General features: G+C 44.7%; 1 protein-coding gene across 1 annotated transcript in view; it reads left to right on the top strand.

Annotated features, from left to right (window-relative positions):
* LOC146867801 (rap1 GTPase-GDP dissociation stimulator 1-like) overlaps positions 1-24,506 on the top strand; it is a 618,625-nt gene that overhangs the window by 360,240 nt on the left and 233,879 nt on the right. The gene's annotated exons all lie outside the window — the stretch shown is intronic.

Here is a 24,506-nt window from a genome sequence, read left to right as displayed (position 1 = left end):
TCAATCTGTATACAACTGTTCATGGAAAACCAGGTTCCTCCGGATACTCAAGCCTAGTTACAGATATGGACACACACTTTACCTGTATCAAACCCCTCATAGTAATTGAACCTTCATTGAGAAATGAAGTGGATATGAGTAGAAAAGTGGGTCCTGTAAACAGTGTTTATTCCATGGAGAGAGTTTACCTTCTACCATACTCTTTGCAGACAGTCAAACTCTCATGAGAAAAACACCACAGAGTATTAAAAAGTATCTACTCAGAACAGTTTCCACCCTATGCAAAACTTGTCCAAACAGAGGCTATTCACTCAAAATAACCATGGTCTGATGGTGCTAAAGATCATGCTGCCTTCAGCCTTCATACTGTGATGAAAACTTTACAGATAGCCATCGTTCTGAAGCAAAACAAGGACATGTACATAAGTTAGGACCAGGTGCACAAAATCTTCTATGTTATGTAGAAATTGTCATGCCCTAAGGTAGCTATAACTCGCGCCCCACGATGAACAGTTTTCTCATCAATAATTTAATTGCAAACATTGCAGTGATATTATCAATAACGTCATGAAACATGTCATGAGCGATGTAATAAGTGGGGTAATTAGCATTGCTTGGTGAGGGCGTGAGTTATAGTTACCTTAGGGCACAAGTGATACTTACCAGAGGTAAGTATGACGGTTGTGTGATGGAACAACGCATGCCTCAACAGCGCAAGCCTGAACCATGTGGTCTCAACTACAACCTCGTCTTTACCAGGCAAGCCTATACCACGCAATTTCATGATAAAGACATGATTGGTAAAGAGACATGAGTGGTAAAGATCACACCCATGCCCCGCCCTGTGTCCTGAAATCTGGCCCTCCTGCAGTGTATTCTACGTGCCCCAGCCCTATAAACTACCCAACCCCCTTATACTGAGCCTTAAAACCTGACCCCATAGCCCCAAAAACGACTCCAACCCCAGCACCTCTGCCCTGGGCCCTGAAAACTCCCCTCGCCCACCTGCCCTGATCCCGAAAAACTGCCCCTTAGGCCTGAAAACTGACCCCTTTCCTACCCTGAGCCCTAAAACTCAGCCACCTAAAAACTACTCTGACCCTATCACCCTCCCTGAGCCCTAAAACCAGCCCCCACCACCTAAAACCTACCTCACCTACCACCAGCCCAACTTACACAGCCACGTCCAGGTCCGTCCTTCCTGCCACTTGCCTTCCAGTTCCGCTCCCATCTGCTTAAACAGCTAGAACGCTGACTGCCTTAACCACGCATATGCATGGTTAAGGCAAGCATTGTTCAGCTTGCGTGGAAAAGGCACGGGTGCTTAATGCCGCATTGTTAAGGCTGTTACCCAAGTATGACTGATAAATTTTAGTGCTTTTGCGCATATAAAACGTTAAGATGTCAGTGAGATTCTCACTTAACTATAATGTTACTTTAAACTTGAGATATTTCAGTACATTTCTCAGGTTTTTAAACATAAAGCAATATTTTGTTACCCTGTGTAAAGCTAAACCCCCGGAGGCAGCCAAACCCATGACGTGCACGTCCTTTGGTCGTGTGCGGCATGGGATTGGTGGGAAGGAGTCCAACCTCCTGTAGGCAGCGAAGCACAAGTTAAGCACGGCCGTGTGAGGCAGGGAGTTGGCCAAAGAGCCTGGCCTGCAGCCAGGCCCTGTGCCCAACCCCCCAGGCAGCTTTGACTCTGTGCGGCAAGGGGTTGACAGCAGGGTATGGCATGTGGGCATGCCCAGAGTCCAACCCATTAGTTCATCTCCCCTTCCAAAGCCACCTTGGGCCCCAGGGACCACTTTCCACAAGGTCTTCTTCCTTTAAAAAGAGTAGGGAGCATGTGGCCCATTTCACTGAGCCACTTTGGGGACCCCCTTCCCTGGGGCCTTTAAAGGGGGTGTAGAATCCCCCACAAGCCTTATTGGACCCTGGGATACCCATCCCTCAGGACGACAAGCAATACAAATTGAGGGAGTTGTGGCCCCCTCCCTGAGCCTTATTAGGCAACGGGGATCCCATCACATGGGACCAACTGCAATAGTTAAGGGGATGGGGACCATGCGCTCCCCCTCCCAAAGCCTTACTAGTTCACAGAGATCCCATTCCCTAGGGCACATTGCTATTATAAAGGAGAGGGGGGTGCACAGCCCCACTCCCTAAGCCGATTGTAGCCCCACTGCCTCTCTTAATTATAGATGAGTGCCCCAGTGCCCATCCGGGGGACCCACCAAGCAGCATGTTAGGTGTCCACGGGGGAGCCTCAGGGCCCCTGCGGACCCAGCTGGCTCCCTACATGGTGCAGGAGCTGACATTGCTCCTGCCCAGCGGGAGCAGTAACTTGTGCTTGCTCCCATTGGCCGGGAGCACAATTAAATTTCCTGTCGGCTCGGAGCAGACTTGTCCTCCCTTCCTGTACTGCTAAAGGCAGGGAAGGCATGTTTGATCCTGCCTGGTAGGGGATATTAAAATGCTTTCCTGCTTGCAATGGTGCAGTCAGGGAAACTACTGTGTCCTGGGATGGGCTTCCCAAGGCACAGAAACTGAGCTAGTGCAGGGAATGGGGTTCCGTGGCCTTTAGATGTTCTAGGGAGGAGGGTTGTGCAACCACCTCACTTATAAAATATGTTCGGCCCTGGGGGATGGGAGCCAAACATAACAAACACAAGGAGATGATGGACGGAGCGCTGAAACATTTCAGACAGTCACTCCCAGTCACAGATCTGGGTTGAATCCATCATCGTTCTTTAGCTCTCTTCACCAGCCCAGTTTAGACCCAGCCATATGCAAATCAGTCTTGACCCTGTTCCTCATGGGAACAGTCCAGCCTGAACTGCCAAGCCAGGTCTTCCATGGACCGGAAACAAGCCTCCTGGGATCAGTTTCGGTGTAACACCCGTCATCAGCCAGGCTAGCTTGAATCCAGTAGCAAAGTGAGCAAGGGACCCACATCTGGGCATAGCCTGCCAATTTAGGGTGAACAAAGCAAACACAAGGAGATGGACGGAGCTCTGACATCTTTCAGACTCTCACCCTCAGTCACAAATCTGGGTTGAATCCATCATTATTCTTTAGCTCACTTCACCACCCCAGTTCAGACCCAGCCATATGCACATCAGTCTTGACCCTGTGCCTCATGGGAACAGTCCAGCCTGAACTGCCAAGCCAGGTCTTCCCTGGACCAGAAACACGCATCCTGGGAACAGTTTCAGGGAAATACCCCTCATCAGCCAGGCTAGCTTCAGTGACAAAGTGAGCAAGGGACCCATGTCGGGGCATACCCTGCCAACTTAGGGTGAACAAAGCAAACACAAGGAGATGATAGATGGAGCACTGAAACTTTTCAGACACTCACCTCCTGTCACGGATCTGGGTTGAATCCATCATCGTTCTTTAGCTCAGTTCGCCACCCCAGTTCAGGCCCAGCCATATGCCAATCAGTCTTGACCCTGTGGCTCATGGGAACAGTCCAGCCTGAACTGCCAAGCCAAGTCTTCCCTGGACCAGAAACAAGCATCCTGGGACTCGTTTGGGGTAACACCCCTGATCAGCCAGGCTATCGTGAATCTAGTGGCAAAGTGAGCAAGGGACCCACATCTGGGCATACCCTCCCAACTTTGGGCAAACAAAGCAAACACAAGGAGAAGATGGACGGAGCGCTGAAACTTTTCAGACACTCATCCCCAGTCGCAGATCTGCGTTTGAATCCATCATCATTCTTTAGCTCACCCCAGCTAAGACCCAGCATATGCAAGTCAGTCTTGACCCCGTGCCTCATGGGAACAGTCCAGCCTGGCAAAGGTTCCTCTTGAGTCCAGAAGTGATCTAAAGTTCTGGGGTTTTAGGTCTAATACTTATACCCCAAAATGTCTATGTTCTCTTTGTTCAAGGGTCTCTGAGCCCAGCCCAAACCAGTTCTGTCCTTACTAATTCAGTATGACCACAGCATTGTGCAAGGGAGACAGGCCCTGTTCAAGTGCAAGGAACTCTCCTCCCACTACTCTATATTCAGACAAGCCCCATTCAGCTCAACTCTGAGTCATCCAGGAAGGGCCAGGCACACCTCAAACCCCCCAGTGGCTGTCTACAGTGACTGCACATTCCCAGCCCCTGTCACTCCAAAACCAGACAGTCAATACACAAACAGGCAGAGGCACACAGAATGGTTAAACAAGAAAATGCCTACCGCTGAACTAATGCTTGCATCCACGGACTTTATGCCTGGATTGTGGATAATTATTTCGGAAACGGAAAAAGAAATTCGATACATTCATAACAAGCCACAGCGATTTTGACATTTGGGCTTGAATTGTTAAATATCACCATTCAAGATTCTATATTGCAACAGTGAAACGTCCCTGTATTTTCTCATTTGCCAGCCCTCCAAACAAGCCACAGGTCTTGGGCATTGATCTTTTTGCTCCCCTTGGAGGGGAAGTCCTTCTTCCTCCTTTCTTTTGTGACTGTGTCTCACCGATTCTTTCCTGACATTAGCAGATCATTTTGGCAGCCCACACTACGCGGGACACCTTCCTACACTTGGGGCTATCCGCTTGTCCTGAAGAAGACCCGCCGCGAACACATCAGTTATGCTTTGCTATGGTCGAAACATCGACATCTAACCTTGGTCCAGTCTGGGATGTCTCTGGTTCCGACTGTTGAGCAATTTGGCCTTTTACCAGATTGATCTCTATAACCATTGTTCTGACCATTCTTAAAATTGTATATATTTGTACTTAGGCTCACAATTGTATATACACACTCCGTCACTTGCACCGAGCACTCTTGTCACTTTGAAACACTTGTCACTTTCGTATTTTGTTTTATTTGGACAGCCTGAATATATGAATATTGTAAATTCAAAACAATAATAATAATTCTCTTGCAATTATTTTTGAGTCTCTATTTCTCCTTGCGGTTCTGTGGCTTGTCTTTATTTTGTTTTGTTGCGCACATTGATTTGTTTTATTCACCTTGTTATTGGATTCTTTAAGTAAGAATAAGTTTCCATGTACTTTTAAGAATTGTTCTTTCCAACAAAGCAATTGTTGCTCCCCGATAGAGCCATTGTAGTTTATTATATATTTTCCCAGGCTCTGAGGGACACTGGGTTACCCCATTGTTTTACTTTCTAAAAGTGGCATTTTCAAACACACAATTTAAAAACCATCTTTACTAAAATATGTTATTAAATTCAGAGTTCATAGAGTGTAAACTTTAGTTCTCTATCTTTCGCCAATGGGAAATTATACTTGTAAGATGTTACAAAGCATTTCCCATTCTATCCTATGGGGCAAGAAAGTCTTTCAATAGTGAAAACTAAATTGGCTGTATTTCACTATCAGGACATGTAACCCACACAAGTACATGACATACCTTTCACATACACTGCACCCTGCCCGGGGTGGTACCTTGGGCTACCATAGGGGTGCATTACATGTAAGAGAAGGGAAGGTTATGGCCTGGCAAGTGGGTGCACTTGCCAAGTCGACATGGCAGTTAACAACTACGCACAGACACTCTGGCAGGTCTGAGATACCTTTTCAGGGCTACTCATGTGGTGATCAGTGCTACAGGCCCACTAGCAACATTTGATTTACTGGCCCTGGCATACTTCAGTGCACTTTACTAGGGATTTACCAGAAAATTAAATATGGCAATCAGGGAGAACCAATTGTAACAATTTACACAGGGAGCACTTGCACTTTGATACTGATCAGCAGTGGTAAAGTGCTCAAAGCATCTAAGCCAGCAAAAACAAAATCCAGCACAGCATCAAAAATACAGGAGGTAGAGGCAAAAAGTCAGGGGAAACCACGCCAAAGATGCCAAGTCTAACACCACCCTACTCCAGTCTGCCTCAATCCAATCTGCCCACTGCAATTCACACCACTCCAATCCAAAATAATCTTCCCCATTCCAATCCAAAACATGCCCCACTCTAATCCTCTGCACACCAATCTGCCCCACTCCAATACAAAACAATCTGCCCTACTATAATCCAAAACAATCTGCCCCAATCTAAAACTATCTGCCTCACCCCAATCTGTTCCACTCCATTCCAAAACAATCTGCCCACTCCAATTAAAAAATTCTGCCCCACTCCAATCTGCCTCACTCCAATCTAAAACAGTCTGCCCACTCCAATCAAAAACAATCTGCACTCCAATCTACCCCACTCCAATCTGCCCCACTCCAATCCAATCCACCTCCCCAATCCACCCACCCTATCCCAATTCAACCCACTCCAATACACCAAAACCCACCCCACTCTAAACCATTCCACCCCACACCAATTACGATCCACCCCAATCCAGACCAATGCAATCTACCCAACTCCAATCCTATCCACCTCACCCCAATCCAAACTACCCACTTCCCCCCCAATCCACCCCACTCCAATCCAAAACAATCTGCCCCACTTCACCCCACCCCACTTCAATCTGTCCCACCTCAATTTAAAACAATCTGCCCCACTCCAATCCAAAACAATCTGCCCACTCTAATCTGCCCCATTCCAATCTAGAACAATCTGCCCCACTCCATTCCTGTCCACTCCAATCTGCCCTACTCTAATCCACCCCACTCCAATTCACCCCACTCCAATCCAGTTTACTTTACCCAACTCCACCCACTTATCCCAATTCACCCCACTCCAATCCACCACAATCCACCCCACACCGATCCAATCCACGCCAAACCAACCCAATACAATCTACCCAACTCCAATCCTATCCACCTCTCCCCAATCCAGTACACCCCAATCCACTCCATCCCAACCAATTCACAATAATCCACCCAAACCCAATCCAAAATGATCTGCCCCACTCCAATCTGTGCCACACCAATCTACCCCACTCCAGTCCAAAACAATCTGGCACAATCAAATCCAAAGCAATTTGCCCTGCTCCAATTCAAAACAATATGCCCACTCCAATCCAATTTCCCCCACTACAATCCCAAACAATCTGCCCCACTTCAATCCAAAACAATCTGCCCCACTCCAATCAACCCAACTCCAATCCAAAACAATCTGCCCCGCTTCAATCCAAATCAATCTGCCCCACTTCAATCTGCCCCATTGCAATCAAAGATAATCTGCCCACTCCAATCCGCACCACTTCAATCCACCCCACTCAAATCCAATCCACATCACCCCAGTTCAATCCAACTCACCTCAACCCAATCCAAACCTCCCCAATCCAATCCAATCCACCTCAGTCCAGCCAAATCCAATCTGCCCCACTCCAATCCACCCACCCCACCCAACCCCACTCCACTCCACTTCTATCCACCCCATCCCACCCCAATCCAATCCACCTCAATCCAATCCCCTCAAATCCAATCCACCCCACCCCAATCCAATTTACCCACCCCAATCCAATCCACCCCACTGCAATCCAATCTACTCCACTCCAATCCACCCTACGCCAAACCAATCCACCCCACTCCAATTCACCCTACCCCATTCTACCCCACTCCATTTCACCCCAGTCCAGTAACCCCACTCCAGTCCACCCCACTCCAATCTAATCCACCCCATCCCACTCCAATCCACCCCACTCAAGTCCACCCCACGCTATGCCAATCCAGTCCACCCGACCCCATTTCATTCCACCCCACTCCAATATAATCCACCCCATCCAGTACACCCCACGCTAATCAACCCCACTCCACTGCAGTGCAATGCACCCCACCCCACTCTACTCCAATCCACCCCACTCTACCCCAACCAAATCCACCCCACCTTAGTTCAGTCCCCCATTCAATCCAATCCATCCAGTCTACCACACTCCAATCCAGCAGACTCCAATCCAATCCACCCCACTCCAGTCCAATCGATCCCATTCCAATCCACCCCACTCCAATTCAATCCACCCAACTCCAATCCAAACCATCCCCTCCAGTCCAGTCAAATCCACACCCTCCACTCCACTCTAATTCACCCCACACCAATCCACCCCACCCCAATCCAATCTACCCCACCACAAACCAATATATTCCATCCCACTCCAATCCACCCTAATCCACTACACCTCACCCCATTTCCATCCACCTCACTCCAATCCACTCCATCCCACTAAATCCAGTCCACCCACTCCAATCCACCGCACTTCACCCAATCCAACCCAGTCTACCCCAGTCCAATCCACCCCAATCTACTCAATTCCAATCCACCCTACTACCTGAATCCCCTCCAACACACTTCACCCTATTCCACACAACTCCACTGCACGCCACTCCACAACACTACACTCTACGACACTTTCTGCTACTGAACCACTAAACTTTACTACCCTCTACTAAACTGTACGACACTCTACTCCCCTATTCCACTTGACGAACCTCTACTCCAACAAAACCAGTCTATGACACTCTACTCCACCCACTCCACTTTAGGACACTCCATGCCACTAACATTTATCCATGCTGAACAGCAGCCACACTGGTGTACAACATAGCAATACCACATTGCCAAAGCCAATAGCTTTTGTATAGGTGAGACCTATTGGCTTTGCCAGTGCCTGTTTAATTTTGTTGCGGGTTTGCAAACCCCACTGCCAGGCCTAGGGGGTCAGGGTTTTTCTACCGTGCCTCCTTATGTCTTTCTTTTTCATGTTGTTTTTAGGACTCAAGGCTGAGCCCCAAAACCTAAAATGGCTGTCGCCACATAGTTGTTGATGTGATGACAGCCAGTCAGATCTCTCCGAGAGATCTGTTATGTCTGCGTATCCTCCGCAATGTAACATATAGAAAGTTTTTGACCATTAATTGCTCAAAAACTATTGAATGGATTTACACCAAATCAGAAAAAGAACTCTTTCTGGACCAAGATCAATCTTTCTTCCAGATTTGGTGTAAATCCATTCAGCGGTTTGGGATGTAGCTGTGTTTTTGGGGGGTAAATTTTGTGACATTTCACCAAATAGCGCCAAAGTCATTAGGAAAGCGAAAACTGCTTTTCCTATGGAAATGTGGTCCTAACCACAACTCTACAATTACCCAGTGATAACCACCACTGGGTAAAATATATATATATATATATATATATATATATATATATATATATATATATATATATATATATATATATATATATATATTACCTACTGGCGGTCGCCAGTAGGTAGTTATAGTTAGGACCACGTTTCCATAGGAAATCCGCAACATTCTATTTTGAATAACTTTGGCGCCGGTCGACGAATCCTCGCGAATTTTTCAAAATAGGTGGGGCGCTACGCTGCGCTCCTACCCTGAAAGTCTCGGGGGGATTCGTCAAGCGGGGGCTGAGATAAAAGGGGGGTCCCAAAACGCGTTTTTCCCATGCACTTTTCCATAGGACCTTTAGACACAGCTACAGCCCGAACGGCTGAACAGAATTACTTGAAATTTGGCAGAGAGGTAGCCATAAGGTCAAGGAAGTGCCTTTTGCAGGTCTGGTGTAAATCTGTTCAGTATTTCCTGAGAAAATAGCATTTAAAACCATATATATATGTGGGCGGAGCCTAACCACACATCTCATCCTGAGATCTGATTGGCTGTCAGCACTTCATCCAAGAAGTGTTGGCAGCCATCTTGGGACCAATATACATGATAGCACCTCATTAAAAAGCATTGCAGTTAATAGAAGGTTTTAAGACTTTAGTTACATTATAAATCATTTGTTGATGGTACCATACTCATTTTAGGAATTGTGGTATGTTCTAAGGTGATTTCACCATGTGAAAAAGCCTTCTGCTGGGATATCATGATTGAGAGAAAAATATTTTCTCATGCTTTTACCACAGAGGTTTGGAAGGTGATCTATAAACTAAACTGAGAGCTTATTTTCTGTAAATTCACATTATCTTTCTCAGTCATGTGAGAATGAAGTCTGACATTCTCAGTAAAACATGTACATCCAACAAGGGCAGAGACTGTCAGTTGATTCCTTTGTGTTCTACTGCAGCTTCCCAGAGTGTTCCAAAGAACTACTAGAGCGCTAACAGTTCTACCTATGATAAACGTATGGCACACCTGAAGCCATCTTGCTTGGAATAAAGTGGTAACTCTTAAAACATTTAATTTCAAAAGGAACAAAATGAGGGGGTTCATTTTTCCATAAAAAGTATGATTAGTGCTGCAGAAAGAAAAATTAGGGCACATTTTGAGTGACTTCTCAAATCCTCTTCTATTTCATTAAAAAATTCTGACATGCAGACTGAAACATGCACTTTCAATACCAGCAGCAGTTTTCCCTGGTGAGCAGTAGCTTTACTACAGTGATCTAATGAGCAAAAAGAGTGCTAACATTCTGAATTTATGGCAAATGTGTGACACATCTGAATGCCTTCTTGATGGAATCAAAGTAAAAAACTGAAAGTATTTCCTACTGAGGAGACTGCAGTAAATGAGGAAATTAGGAAACTTCATAACAAATAAGTCTCCCAAGATGGCCACCAGAGACAAAAGAGCCCAAATGTAGCCCAAATATCACCCAGATGTAGCCCAAGTATAGCCCAATGACAGAATGTCCCAGAATGTTCTTAAAAACAACTAGAGCGCTTACTGTCTTCATTATGACAAAAGTATGGCACACCTGAAGCCATCTTGATTGGAATAAACTGGTAACACTTAAAACATTTAATTTAAAAAGGAACACAATGAGGGGGTTCATTTTGCCATAGAAATTATCATTAATGCTGAAGAAAGAAAATGAGGGCACATTTTGAGTGACTTCTCAAATCCTCTTCTATTTCATTAAAAAATTCTGACATGCAGACTGAAACATGCACTTTTAATACCAGGAGCAGACTTTCATGGTGAACAGTAGTTTTACTACAGTGATATAATGAGCAACTAGAGTGCTAACATTCAGAATTTATGGCAAATGTGTGACATATCTGAATACCTTCATGATGGAATCAACGTAAAAAACTGAAAGCATTTCCTACTGAGGAGACTGCAGTACATGAGGAAATTAGGAAACTTCATAACAAATAAATCTCCCAAGATGGCCACCGGAGACAAAAGAGCCCAAATGTAGCCCAAAATCACCCAGATGTAGCCCAAATATAGCCCAATGACAGAAGTGTGCAAAACACTTATTATTTAGTGTTTTTGCAGTGTTATATAGTGCAGACTTGTCAGGTATTGGAGTGCTTTACATGAGCATTGGTTACATCACACAAGCACAAATTCATTTTGGTTGTAGACATGGGGAGACTAAGTGATTTGACCAGAATCACAGAATGTCGAGCTGAAGCAGAAACTTCAACCTGGTTCCCCAGTTGCAAAGTCTGCAGTTCTGGAAGTAACACCACATCCTCTCCCCTAAGTGCAACATTTAATCAAGTGGTCAACTGGATAAAAAAAACATAAAGATAACAAATAATTTAAAAGTGCTTTGTCGCTATTTGAAAACTCAGACAAAATGTCCTTATTTTAGTCTTTTAGAGCACTAACCATAATTTTGATGCCAAGAAGACCCTCTCATATATGTAATTTCTAAAGGAAATGCTCTAGGTATTACAGTTTTGATTACATCAAGATGATGTCAGGCGTTCCACACTTTTGTAATAAATATAGAATGTTAGCAATCTAGTTGTTCATTGGGATACTGTTGAGAGGCAAAGGCCAGGGGCACGGACTCTGAAAATTGAAGGCAGGTAGGAGAGTGCAAAGGCAACAATTTAACCACACTGAGCAGGCAGGAAGGGCCGTGGAAGCACAACAGACTATGGAGGGCAGTGGAAAGGGGGGCAGGGGCAACAAACCAACAATACAGGACTTGCAAGAGAGGCTGTTGGAGGGAAGATCTGTTACGGGTCAAGGAAGCTAGAGGCGGTCCCCAGAGCCCCGGGAGCCACCACAGAACTGAGCAGGAGAGTGAGTCAGGGACAAAAGGGGCACCTTAATTTGAGCCGGGGTGCCTAGGAACGCTTGCTCCAAAAATGAAGAAAACAGACATATGAGACATGGAATTGGTGGCAGAATACAATGGCAGTTTAATGAGAAGATACAACTTCAAAGAAACCGCAGAATAGAGACATAAAGTACAAAATACAGAATCCAGATAATCATACAGCTGTCATGATATTCTCTGTATCTTAATTAATGTACTGACAGAGAGAGAGAGAAAACACATCTATAAATGCATCATGAGAAACAAGTTACACCAAGGAAAATGTTACCTAGGAACACTCACGTTTACTCTTAGAGCAAGCATTCCTGCAATTACAATACAAAATCTTTTAAATGCAAAAGTAAAGAGAACAATGGTTAAACATAACATGACATTTCATATAGGTAAAATAGAATAAGATACTTCAAGCAAAGCAGAGCAAGACATTTTAAGCAAAGGAAGACAAGAGCTCCCAGCTCTTGGGGAAAACCTGCACAGCCTGTTAACCTACATACAGACGGCGAGGTAGTCCGTCGATATCTGTGGGTGCTCCCTTTTTATATCATTTTGTGGGCTCCTTTGCACGCTACATCTACCTACGTATGCTACCCAAAAGCTTCGTCTGCAGATTTTACCAGACATTTCGTCATTTACCCACTTAATGCTGACAATGGACTGGGTGAAAAGGTCAGTCTCTCAGGCCAATCGCTTATCGTAAGTTCCATAGAGCAAGCAGAAAATAATGGGTATTGTACGGGAATTCAATATATTCATGTACAAAATCTCCTCAGTTCTCCTAACTGAACGCTCTGCGGTTGCCACTTCCTAAAAGCGGGAAACCTGCCCAGGAAGCAAGTACCAGTCCAGGATGCAGCCTACTGTATGTCGACAGCTTCAGTGGGATGTTGAACTTTGATACCGAGCACGGAGCACTCGGGTAGGGTGGGGGCTACTAGTTTGGAGCAGAAGGCCTCGCAGACCTGCCTTCAGACTGCTATACACTAAAATTGCAGAGCTATGGTCAATTTAACAAAGAGGCCTACATATTGAACAGAAGGGCCTACACAGGGGTTTTATGCTGGCTGAGTGGTAAGGATGTCTCAGGATAATTATATAGCAACACAGGACCCGCTGGTCAATTTAATACGGCCTACAAATGCGGCTGGCAGGGCAAGGACAAGGGTCTCATACTTCAGGTGTGGACAGAACGGGCCAGGGGCCCCCTGTGATACAAAATCTACCCTCCTTCAAGGCTGTGGCAATGTAATAGACCATTGTGGGCAGAAGGAAGAGGCAATGGTAGTACAACCATACATGCCAACAGACCCGATTCAGCCAGGAAACGTCCAATGTTTTTAAGCTCAAATGGGCTTTATTTGATCTGTCTCCTGTCTACAATATCCTCTTTTTCAATGTAACTCAAAGGGGAAAATCAATACCCCAGTTTTTTTTCAAAATCTCCCTCTTACCAAGTTCAAAATGTTCGCAAGTATGGTACATTGGATCATGGAAGGAAATGGGATAGGGACATGGACTTGGATAACAGAGGACAAGAGGGGCATGGAGAGGTGCACCAAACTGACCCTGCAGGGCAGGCATCAGGGTTTGCAGCAGCACAATACACCACACAGGGCATGCAGGACGGGAGTGCAGCACAACAATCCATAGAAAGCAAGAGGGAGGGGACAGGACCATGCACATGGACAACAGAGAACAGAGGGGCAAGAGGCAATGGTAGCTAGCTGACCATAATGGACAGACAGGAGAGAAAGCTGCAGCATTACAGACCATAAAGGGCAGTAGGGATGGATCAGGGGCATTACAATGGCACAGACAAGCCAGGAGGGAGGGAGTAGGGGTCTTCACATGTAAACAGAGGGCTGGGGGCAAGGGGGCAGGGCAGGAGCAGCAAGATAGCCATGGAGGTCAGGCAGGATGGGCACTAGAAGCAAGACACACCATGAAGAGCAACAGTGAGACTGTGATGGCATACACACAGACCATGGAGGGAAGGTGGGAGGGGGTCAGGGGCAGCTAACTGACCACACAGGGAAGGTGGGAGGGGCCATGGCAGCACAGAAGACCAATAGCTATGATGGGCAAGAAGGAGGGTGCAGGGGCATGCACAAAGGACGATGGAGGATAGAAGGGAGGGTCAGGACCTGTGCACAGACAAGAAAGTTCAGGGGAAGGGACCTCACAACAGACCACACGGGGCACGCAGGAGGAGCAGTTGCAGCACAACAGACCAGGGAGGGCAGAAGGGTGTGGCAGTACAATGGACCATGTAGGACAGGAGGAAGAGGATAGGGGCATGGCATGTGGACAGGCAGGGTGGAGGTGGCAGGGACAGGTTACAGTCATCTGACAATGCTAGGCAGGTGGGAGGGGAGTGGCAGCTCAACAGAACACTCAGAGTAGATAGGAGTGGCAGGTCCATGGGACATGGTGGGCAAAAAGGATGGAGCAGGGGCATGCACAAAGACATCGGAGGGCAGGGGGAAGGAGAATAGGGGCAGCAAGCTAAGCACAGAGTTTAAGCAGGAGGTCAATGATGGGGCATAGAATTGGGCAATGGAGGGCAGGAGGAGTGGACTGGTACATCATACTAAATTGAGGGCAGTGGCAGCAGCACATCAGACCATGCATGGCAGGAGGGAGGAGGCTATTCCATGGATTCACACAACAGAGGATAGGGAGGAGGGGGATGGGGCAGCAAGCTAACTGTTCAGAGAAGGCGGGTATTAGGAACTTTATTGTTTTTAAAACATTGAGTCTGTGCGAACTACTTAAAATATGAACAAGTATGCAGCATAATCTCACTTTTATTCAGGAAGAAGAGGACGTTTGTGACTGTGACTCCGGGCTCACTTGGCAGAAACACCCCCTGACCCTCCAGCCCCTATCGCAAAATGTAATGCCCGTGAAAAGGGTAGGTGAACACAGTGTTATATAGAACATAGTCCTGAGAGCACGATTGAAAATGAAAACTAGATATAGTGTATGGTATAAACTATGCACCAAAAAGTGTGATATAAGATGAACCGGGCGTGAAATATAATATGCAATACATTGTGCGCAATGACAGATTCATTGGAGAGCGCGAGATAGCACAGGCACTAGCGCGTGCTATGCGATATGCGCCTTGGAGTGTAATATGCACAGGGCAGTGTTGTGTAACCTAACTAGTCTCTAAAGTTGTAATATAAAATATGTGCTGGGGAGTGTAACGTTGCATATGCACTGTGACACAGATATGGATCGCAGATTGTAATATGTATGGCATAGCACTGTGCGTTATAACATAGGCATCGAGGAAGGCACGTTAGATGGGGCAATATAACCCGTGCGAAGACAAGTGTGGCATGACATATTCACGGGGTGGTGTTACAGTGCACATGGGCTAGAGAGTGTCATAGCATATGTACTAGCTAGTGGAATACAACACAGAGGTGTGTGGCACTCGGCAGGCAATGGTGGGTGTAACACAGCATTGGGCTCTGTCAGGAGCGCGCTGTGACTCTCAAGTGATGTTCATCCCCTTTCCAGAGAGTAAAATAAAAAGTATTACACATCCGGCAGTGGATGTGTGTTTTATTAACCGTGAGGGGGGTTTCTTGCATAGTTTTGGTCGAATTTTTGTCGAATCCCCTTTGAATGGCTTGGTGTGCATGTGTAATAAATGTGCCCGTCAATAGCTACCCATGTTTGTATAAATAAACGACAAGGGTGTCTACCGGGATTAGGCACGGTAGGGCATCAGACATGTCAGAGCTTCACTAGTAGTGTAAATACATTCCACGTGGATTCATTGCATGCATAGTCGCCTTTTAATGAATATCCCGCAAATCGTCATGGTGATAGGTACGTACGGTTTGTCCAGCATGTCCTAGGTGTGTCTATTAATAAATATTTTTTTAAAATAATAAAAAACAGTGGCCGGCCCTAGGGATTGGGGTCAAAAAAATATAATTAGGAGACAGGCCCTGGGGGATGGGGTCATCAGGGCCAATAAATTAGAATAAGAAGGGGAACCACACAGCCCCCCTTCTTAAAAAATTAAAATAAATAAAAGACTGGCATCGTGCCGGAGGCCATGCCCCCTCCGTGCAGCACTCTGCAAACGCGCCCCCAACAGGCATCTCCAGTATGCGCCAGGGAGCTGCGCTGCAGACAGGTGTTCTGAGGCCAAGCCCCTTTTTACACCTCTCTGCAACGCAGCTCTGTGGCGCTTACTGGAGGTACCTAGTGGTCTAGTTTGACCCTAGGGACCCTTAGGATTCAAGGGGACTTAATCTCTCAACTTAGAACAGCCACAGGGCGCGTTTACACAGTGGTGAAGGGAGGGGACGGGGCCTGAGGTGACGTGTGCAAACACGCACTATGGCACGTTTTAAATTGGGGATATAATTTCCCTTCAATACTGAGGGCCCCTGGGGGCTAACTAGCCCACCAAGTGCTTCCAGTAAGCGCCACTGAGCTGCATTGCAAGGAGGAGGTCCAGGCCGTGCCACTTTTTACACCTCTCTGCAACACAGCTCTGTGGCATTTACTGGAGGTACCTAGTGGGCTAGTTGGACCCTAGGGACCCTCAGGATTCAAATGAACTTAATCTCCCAACTAAAAATGGACACAGGGCGTGTTTACACAGTGGTGAAGGGAGGGGACGGGGCCTGAGTTAACGTGTGCAAAAACGCCCTGTGGCCTGTTTTAAGAGGTAGTTTTAATCCCCATGCCCTATTATGTACTAGGGGCTTACAGAGGAGGTCATGCTAATCACAGGGGGACCCCAACGCATAATGTTCCCTAGTGTATGTAGGTGTTTTCACTGTATTCTAAGTGTCTTTTAACATAGCACTGGCTAGTCAGACTCAGTTACCACCAGTATCCGTCTGAAAAAGTTGAGGGTACAGGATGATTTTGCAACAAGGCTTCTTTCTGCTCTTCTTTTTGTTCTTTCTGCACGTTATCCTTCTTCCTGCACTTATCTTCGTATTTGAGGACTTCTGTTGCTTCTTTCTGCACTTCTTTTGTTTCTTTCTGTGCATTTTTTCTTCTTTCTTCACATGTCCTATCTCTGTAGGCATAGTTAGAAATTAGCATTTAAAAAACCTTGCAAATTCACTGAAAAAACCATGGGTTTCACACACGTTATAGTTAGGAATTAGCATTTAAAAAACCTTAGAAATTCAATGAAAAAACCAAAGGTTTCACACATGTTATAGTTAGCTGGACATTTCACTCGTAAAAAACCATTGAAATTCCCCCGTTATAGTTAGTTCAGCTAACTATAACTCGCGCGCCCGCAATGCACTGCTGATGACGTCACATATTACATCACTCATGACATGGTCAGTGACATCACTCATGACATCACTGATGACATCTCAAATGACATCACTGATGACATCACTGATGACATCATCCTTGTGATAGAGTGGCAGACCTCCTCTCACCCTAATATAACCTTTGATACACACATTCAAAAATAGAGACTAACATTTTCAAAACAATGGACATACCAATACCAGTTACAACAACCTCTTCAGTAATTCTAAGATCCACATACACATCCACTCATTCACCAACAGTCCTATACAGTCACTCATACATGTACTCACTCATCATATGTACTCATGCACCTATACATCCTGTTACACAATGCCACTCATCCATAGAGTTACTCACACACATAGTCACTCATGCTAATAAAGAATCAAACATACATTTACTTGCATATACAGTTATACACACACCACCACACTTACTTCTACGGAAACTTACACATACTTAGTCTTTTAAACAATCACTTATAGAAACACATACTTATTCATACAGGAACTCTTTCAATCTCTCACTCTCACATATACTCACATATATACACCAATAGTCACATATACTAGTTTAAAACATATGTAGTTACTCATAAAGACACTATTGAGACAGTCATTCACTCACTAACACACCCATACACACACACAGTCCTGCACACATGCTGTGTTCAACACATACAAACAGTGAGTCACTCATTCATGCACCTATGCACTACGTAATACCCCCCACCGAACCATGCAGACACTCAGGCTGATACTCAAAAAACCAACTAATAACCTATATAGACACCCATGTAGCTACTCACCAACCCATGCAGCCACTTATACACAAAGTGAGAGACTGATACAGATATTTTCATATTTAAACATTACTCACTAAGCCATGTATTCACTATGATACACTTAATCAGTCAGTTACACAATCAATTTTTCAAAAACAAATCATCCATTTAGACACTTATATACCCATTTATTCTTCCATCGACCTTGAGATATACATATATAAAACATATTTAATTTTCAGAAAAACACACATTCACTGGATGATGTCATCAGTGATGTCATCAGTGATGTCATTTGAGATGTCATCAGTGATGTCATGAGTGATGTCACTGACCATGTCATGAGTGATGTAATATGTGACGTCATCAGCAGTGCATTGCGGGCGCGCGAGTTATAGTTAGCTGAACTAACTATAACGGGGGAATTTCAATGGTTTTTTACGAGTGAAATGTCCAGCTAACTATAACATGTGTGAAACCTTTGGTTTTTTCATTGAATTTCTAAGGTTTTTTAAATGCTAATTCCTAACTATAACGTGTGTGAAACCCATGGTTTTTTCAGTGAATATATATATATATATATATATATATATTAACTACTGGCAGTCGCCAGTAGGTAGTTATAGTTAGGACCTATTTTCCATAGGAAATCCGCAACATTCTATTGCCAATAAGTCTGGCGCCGGTTGACGAATCTTCGCAAAACTTTCCAAACTTTTGGCCAGCTCCGGTCCGCTCCTATCCTGAAAGTTTCGGGGTGATTCGTCAAGCGGGGGCTGAGAAAAAAGGGGGTCCCAAAACGCATTTTCCTATGCAATTTCCCATAGGACCTGTTGACGCAGCTACAGCCCAAACTGCTGTACGCAATTACACCAAATTTGGCAAAGAGGTAGTCCTCAGTTCAGACTCGTGCCTTTTGCATAAATGGTGTAAATATGTTCAGTAGTTCCTGAGAAAATTAGACTAAAAAAGATAGATATATCTATGGCCTCAGAAGATCCGTGCACCCTACGCGAGTGTCTGCCTGATAAGGATACGGATAAGGATGCGAGCTGAATCTCATCCAGGAGGAATTTGCAGTAGACTGTCCACTGCCACGGAATGTGGGGCATTATCTTGTGTTTGGAAGTCCTCAACACTGAATGGGGAACCACGTTGGACTGCAAGTACCAGCATGCAGTTCTCCTGGAGTCCAGCGATATAAAACCAACACCTGACTGCAGTGGGAGGAGTCGAGAGACTACTTATCAGGAGTGATCGTTGAACCTACAGGTGAACCCATCAGCCTGTGAAATCGGCACTGATGACGGCCATGGTTGGCCAGAAACGCGTCTGCCACAGCGTTCCACAGACTGTTTCAAGTGACTAGCTGGGAGCTCATTAAATCCTTTTACCATACCCGGAGCATGTGTCCTGCTTGCTAGGTAGTTATAGTTAGGACCTATTTTCCATAGGAAATCCGCAACATTCTATTGCCAATAAGTCTGGCGCCGGTTGACGAATCTTCGCAAAACTTTCCAAACTTTTGGCCAGCTCCGGTCCGCTCCTATCCTGAAAGTTTTGGGGTGATTCGTCAAGCGGGGGCTGAGAAAAAAAGGGGTCCCAAAACGCATTTTCCTATGCAATTTCCCATAGGACCTGTTGACGCAGCTACAGCCCAAACTGCTGTACGCAATTACACCAAATTTGGCAAAGAGGTAGTCCTCAGTTCAGACTCGTGCCTTTTGCATAAATGGTGTAAATATGTTCAGTAGTTCCTGAGAAAATTAGACTAAAAAAGATAGATATATCTATGGCCTCAGAAGATCCGTGCACCCTATGCACACCCTAAGCGGACCCTCCCCGAACCGAGCGCGCACCTTCCCGATCACGCGCTGAATGCTAATTGGCTGTGAAGTGTCTGTCTACATTCGAAACCAGGAACTGTTGGGAGCCATTTTGTGCCTCGGTAGAAGCGAGGCTGAAGAAGTAAGGGGAATAAGTGTTTAAAACATATAAAGGGGGCAGGGTAGAAATACTCGGACCCTCTAGTGTTGCTTAGGGGTCCCAGAAGGTCCCCCTGGGACCCCCTTTTTTAAAACAAAAAAAAATAGGCGAAATGCGCGCAGGGTGCGTGGATCCGGACGGAAAAAAAAAACCCGAAGCGCGGGCTTCCACGCTTCATTAATAATTAGCCCCCGGGTGGGCCAAATCCCGGGGGTAAAATGTTTCGAAATTTATCAAGGGAGGGGGGCTGTTTGGCCCCCCTCCTGGAGCCTTCGAGGGCCCTGGGGACCGCCACTCTCCAGGGCTGGCTCCTACAGTGTCCTGGGGTGCCCACCCCCAGGACACTTTTGTTTGCTATGAGAGGGCGGCAGTCTCTCGCCCTCCCATAGCAAACTTTGTTAAGATTTTGAAAGAGAGAGCAGGGAAACCTGCTCTCTCTTTCAAAATCCAAACGATATTGCTTTTCCACACAGGGAGCTGCATGTCAGCAGCTCCCCATGTGGAAAAGCAATGCCGGCTCCCGAAGGACGCGGGGAGCCAGCTGGGACCGTGGGGGCGTTGGGGCTCCCCCCACGGTCTCCAATGTTTTTTTATAAGCCCCGTGGGATGGGGTCCCCGGGGATAATAAAAATTAGTGATAGGGGCTATTTTTTTGTTTTACAGTAAAATTAGGAGTCGCGCATCCTAACGCGTTGGGTGCACGGTTCCTCTCGCGTTGGGTGCGCGGTTCCTCACGCGTTGGGTGCGCGGATCCAAGGAAAAAAAACTGACATTTTTGGGAGATGAACATCAAGCTTAAGTGTTTTGTTCTTGAGTGGCTCTAAAAAGAGCTGTTGTGTTCATTGAGAGTTTTTGGTACTTATAAGTAAGTACCTATACAGAGTCTACAGTTGTTGAGGAAGACTCTGTTTCCTTCATCAGTAAAGTGTACTCCATCTCTCCTATACATCTCTTGCATATGAAAGCGCAGATTGTTATTGTAAATGGACCCTATTCTATAGTCTCGGAGAAAAGCAGAAACAGATTTATTCACATGTTTCCTAGCTTTCTCAAATTGTGGACAAAAATGATTGGACCAGTTCTATTTCTGCCTTTGGCATATGTTGGAATACACAAAGGCAGTTTTGGGAAAAAGTTAAATCAGTTCTGCAAAGGTGTCCTTCATAAGCATTTCCAGACCTACCCCAGTCAAAGTGCTTAGGTCATTGCCACCACAGTGCACTATTATGAGGTCAGGGTGTTGGATATGCATAAAGGATTTTAGCAATGGCATCAATTGGTGCCACTTTAACCCTCTCTGTCCAATCCATTTAATGTCTACATTTGGCAAACCTAGGTCTTTGTGAATGCCTTTGTTTTCTGCATACCTTTGGCTCCAGAAAACATAGCTGTGTCCCACAATCCACACTCTAAGCATCTTGAAGGGAGGTCTGGATGCACTCAGATGGTCTCTGTAAATGAAATGGCAGTTTGAAAAGTAAGATTTTTCTAAAATGGTGGCTAAGATGCAGTTTTGAAAAAAGACAAGACATCATTGGTTGTTTGACAACCTTCTACACTGAAAGGTAGGGTGCATGATTCTGTTTTTTAAACGCATGATTCTTATTGTTAACAAAAAGTGATTGAAAGGAACATTATATATGATAAGCTGATTTGTTGAAAAGTCAAGCACACTTGCTGTTTTGATTAGCAACATTGTGTGCTGAACTTGTGACCTGTGTGCTCAGTGCAGTGTTCCATGACCTGTTTCTATGGTAACAGGTAGAAGGCAGATTGGGGGTAGGTTTGAGATGTATGTCATTTGGAAAGGGTTGAAATGTTTAACCAATAGAATTTATGTGGGAAGGAATGTGATTTGATGTTTACATGTATATGTGTGGAAAATTAGAGAGGGAAACTTTGCCATTCTTTGGTTTTGCTGACAGGTGCACAGTGCAGAGATTCTGTATAAGAAAATCTGGTGTGTGACTGATATACTTCTTAATCTACAAAACAACTTGAAAGGTAAGTTATTTAATTGTGAGGGGATGTATGTGCTGTATTTTGATTTTAATCAGACTAATGTATTTTTCCTGGTAAAGTGCAGGGAGTACTTTTTTTTGTCTACAATTTTCTTGACAGTGTGTGTGCATGTAGAAATCATTCTGTGATAAGCATTTGTGTTTTTCATGTGTTTGCAGAAAGATAACTGTGCTGTTTTTATATTTTGGTACAATTAGAAATCAGTCATTGTATATAAATTTGCAAAATGAGTCATGTTTCAACACTAAAATGTAGTATTTGTAGATTAAGAAATGTGTTTTGGTATAGTGTTGTTTGTCTAGAATGACACAGTGAGTCTGTGTGCATTTAGAAATCATTTTGAGAGAAACATTTTGGTACTAATCTGTAGTAGAAGATTTTCTGCAATGTGCGCAGTCACCTTAGATCTTGTAGACTAGTAAATATATTTTGTACAAGAGATAGTTGGCTGTCTATAATCACACTGTGAGTCTGTGTGTATTTGGGTAAGCATTGTGAGAGAAGCATTTCGTAATATCATGTATTTGCTTGCAGATAATTGTTTTAAAACCTGTCATGTTGTCAAGTTTTAGTAGCATTAGAAGCCAGTCTTTGCTTATGCATTGATAAAATGAGTCAGGCTTTGACACTAAAGTGCAGTACTGAAATATGTAGATTGTGTGCAGTACCTTTACCCCTTCCAGAGTAGTCAATGAGTTTTGGTAAAGTCCTAGGGATAGTGTTGCTTGTCTAGAATCACACTGTGAGTTTGTGTGCATTTCGGTAACCATTGTGAGAGAAGCATTTGGTAACATCATGTATTTGCTGACAGATAACTGTTTTAAAACCTGTCTTGTTGTCAAGTTTTAGTAGCATTAGAAGCCAGTCTTTGCTTGTGCATTGATAACATGAGTCAGGCTTTGACACTAAAGTGTAGTACTTAAATAAGTAGATTGTGTGCAGTCCCCTTATCCCTGAGTTTTGGTAAACTCCTAGTGATAGTGTTGCTTGTCTAGAATCACACTGTGAGTGTGTGTGCATTTGGGAACCAGTGTGAGAGAAGCATTTGGTAACATCATGTATTTGCTGACAGATAACTGTTTTAAAATCTGCCATGTTGTCAAGTTTTAGTAGCATTAGAAGGCAGTCTTTGCTTATGCATTGACAAAATGAGTTAGGCTTTGACACTAAAGTGCAGTACTTAAATATGTAGATTGTGTGCAGTCCCCTTACCCCTTCCATAGTAGTGAATGAGTTTTGGTAAACTCCTAGTGATAGTGTTGCTTGTCTAGAATCACACTGTGAGTCTGTGTGCATTTGGGAACCAATGTGAGAGAAGCATTTGGTAACATCATGTATTTTCTGACAGATAACTGTTGTAAAACCTCTCATTTTGACAAGTTTTAGTAGCATTAGAAGCCAGTCTTTGTTTATGGATTGATAAAATGAGTCAGGTTTCACACTAAAGTGCAGTACTTTAATATGTAGATTGTGTACAGTACCGTTACCCGTTCCAGACTAGTGAATGAGTTTTGGTAAACTCCTAGGATAGTGTTGCTTGTCTACATTCAGACTGTGAGTCTGTGTTCCTTTCGGGTAAGGATTGTGAGAGAAGCATTTGGTAACATCGTGTATTTGTTGACAGATAACTGTTTTAAAACCTGTCATGTTGTCAAGTTTTAGTAGCATTAGAAGCCAGTCTTTGGTTGTGCATTCATTTAAATGAGTCAGGCTTTGACTGTAAAGTGCAGTACTTAAATATGTAGATTGTGTGCAGTCCTCTTACCCCTTCCAGACTAATGAATGAGTTTTGGTAAACTCCTATGATAGTGTTGCTTGTCTATAATCACACTGTGAGTCTGTGTTCCTTCCGGGTAAGGATTGGGAGAGAAGCATTTGGTAACATCGTGCATTTGCTGACAGATAACTGTTTTAAAACCTGTCATGTTATGAAGTTTTAGTAGCATTAGAAGACAGTCTTTGCTAATAATAATAATCCACATTTGTAAAGCGCGAACAATCACCCGTAAGGGTCTCTAGGCGTTGAGGGTCGTCGGGAAGATTAAGCAAGCTATTGCCCAGAGTCACATGGTGCTGGACTAATCTGCCTCTGGTGCTGGGGATCGAACCGTGATCCCCAGATTCCGGAGGCAGTCGCTCTGGCCGCGGCGCCACGATGAGTTAGGGTTTGACACTAAAGTGCAGTACTGAAATATGTAGATTGTGTGCAGTACCGTTACCCCTTGCACAGTGGTGAATGAGTTTTGGTAAACTCCTAGGGATAGTGTTGCTTGCCTAAAATCACACTGTGAGTCTGTGTGCATTTGGGAACCACTGTGAGAGAAGCATTTGGTAACATCATGTATTTGCTGACAGATAACTGTTTTAAAACCTGTCATGTTGTCAAGTTTTAGTAGCATTAGAAGCCAGTCATTGCTTATGCATTGATAAAATGAGTCAGGCATTGACAGTAAAGTGCAGTATTGAAATATGTAGGTTGTGTGCAGTACC

Source organism: Triturus cristatus, chromosome 1_2 (genome assembly GCF_964204655.1).
Source record: "Triturus cristatus chromosome 1_2, aTriCri1.1, whole genome shotgun sequence".
Taxonomy (NCBI): domain Eukaryota; kingdom Metazoa; phylum Chordata; class Amphibia; order Caudata; family Salamandridae; genus Triturus; species Triturus cristatus.
The sequence above is the reverse complement of the archived record's forward strand: the minus strand, read 5'-3'. Positions and strand labels throughout refer to the sequence as shown.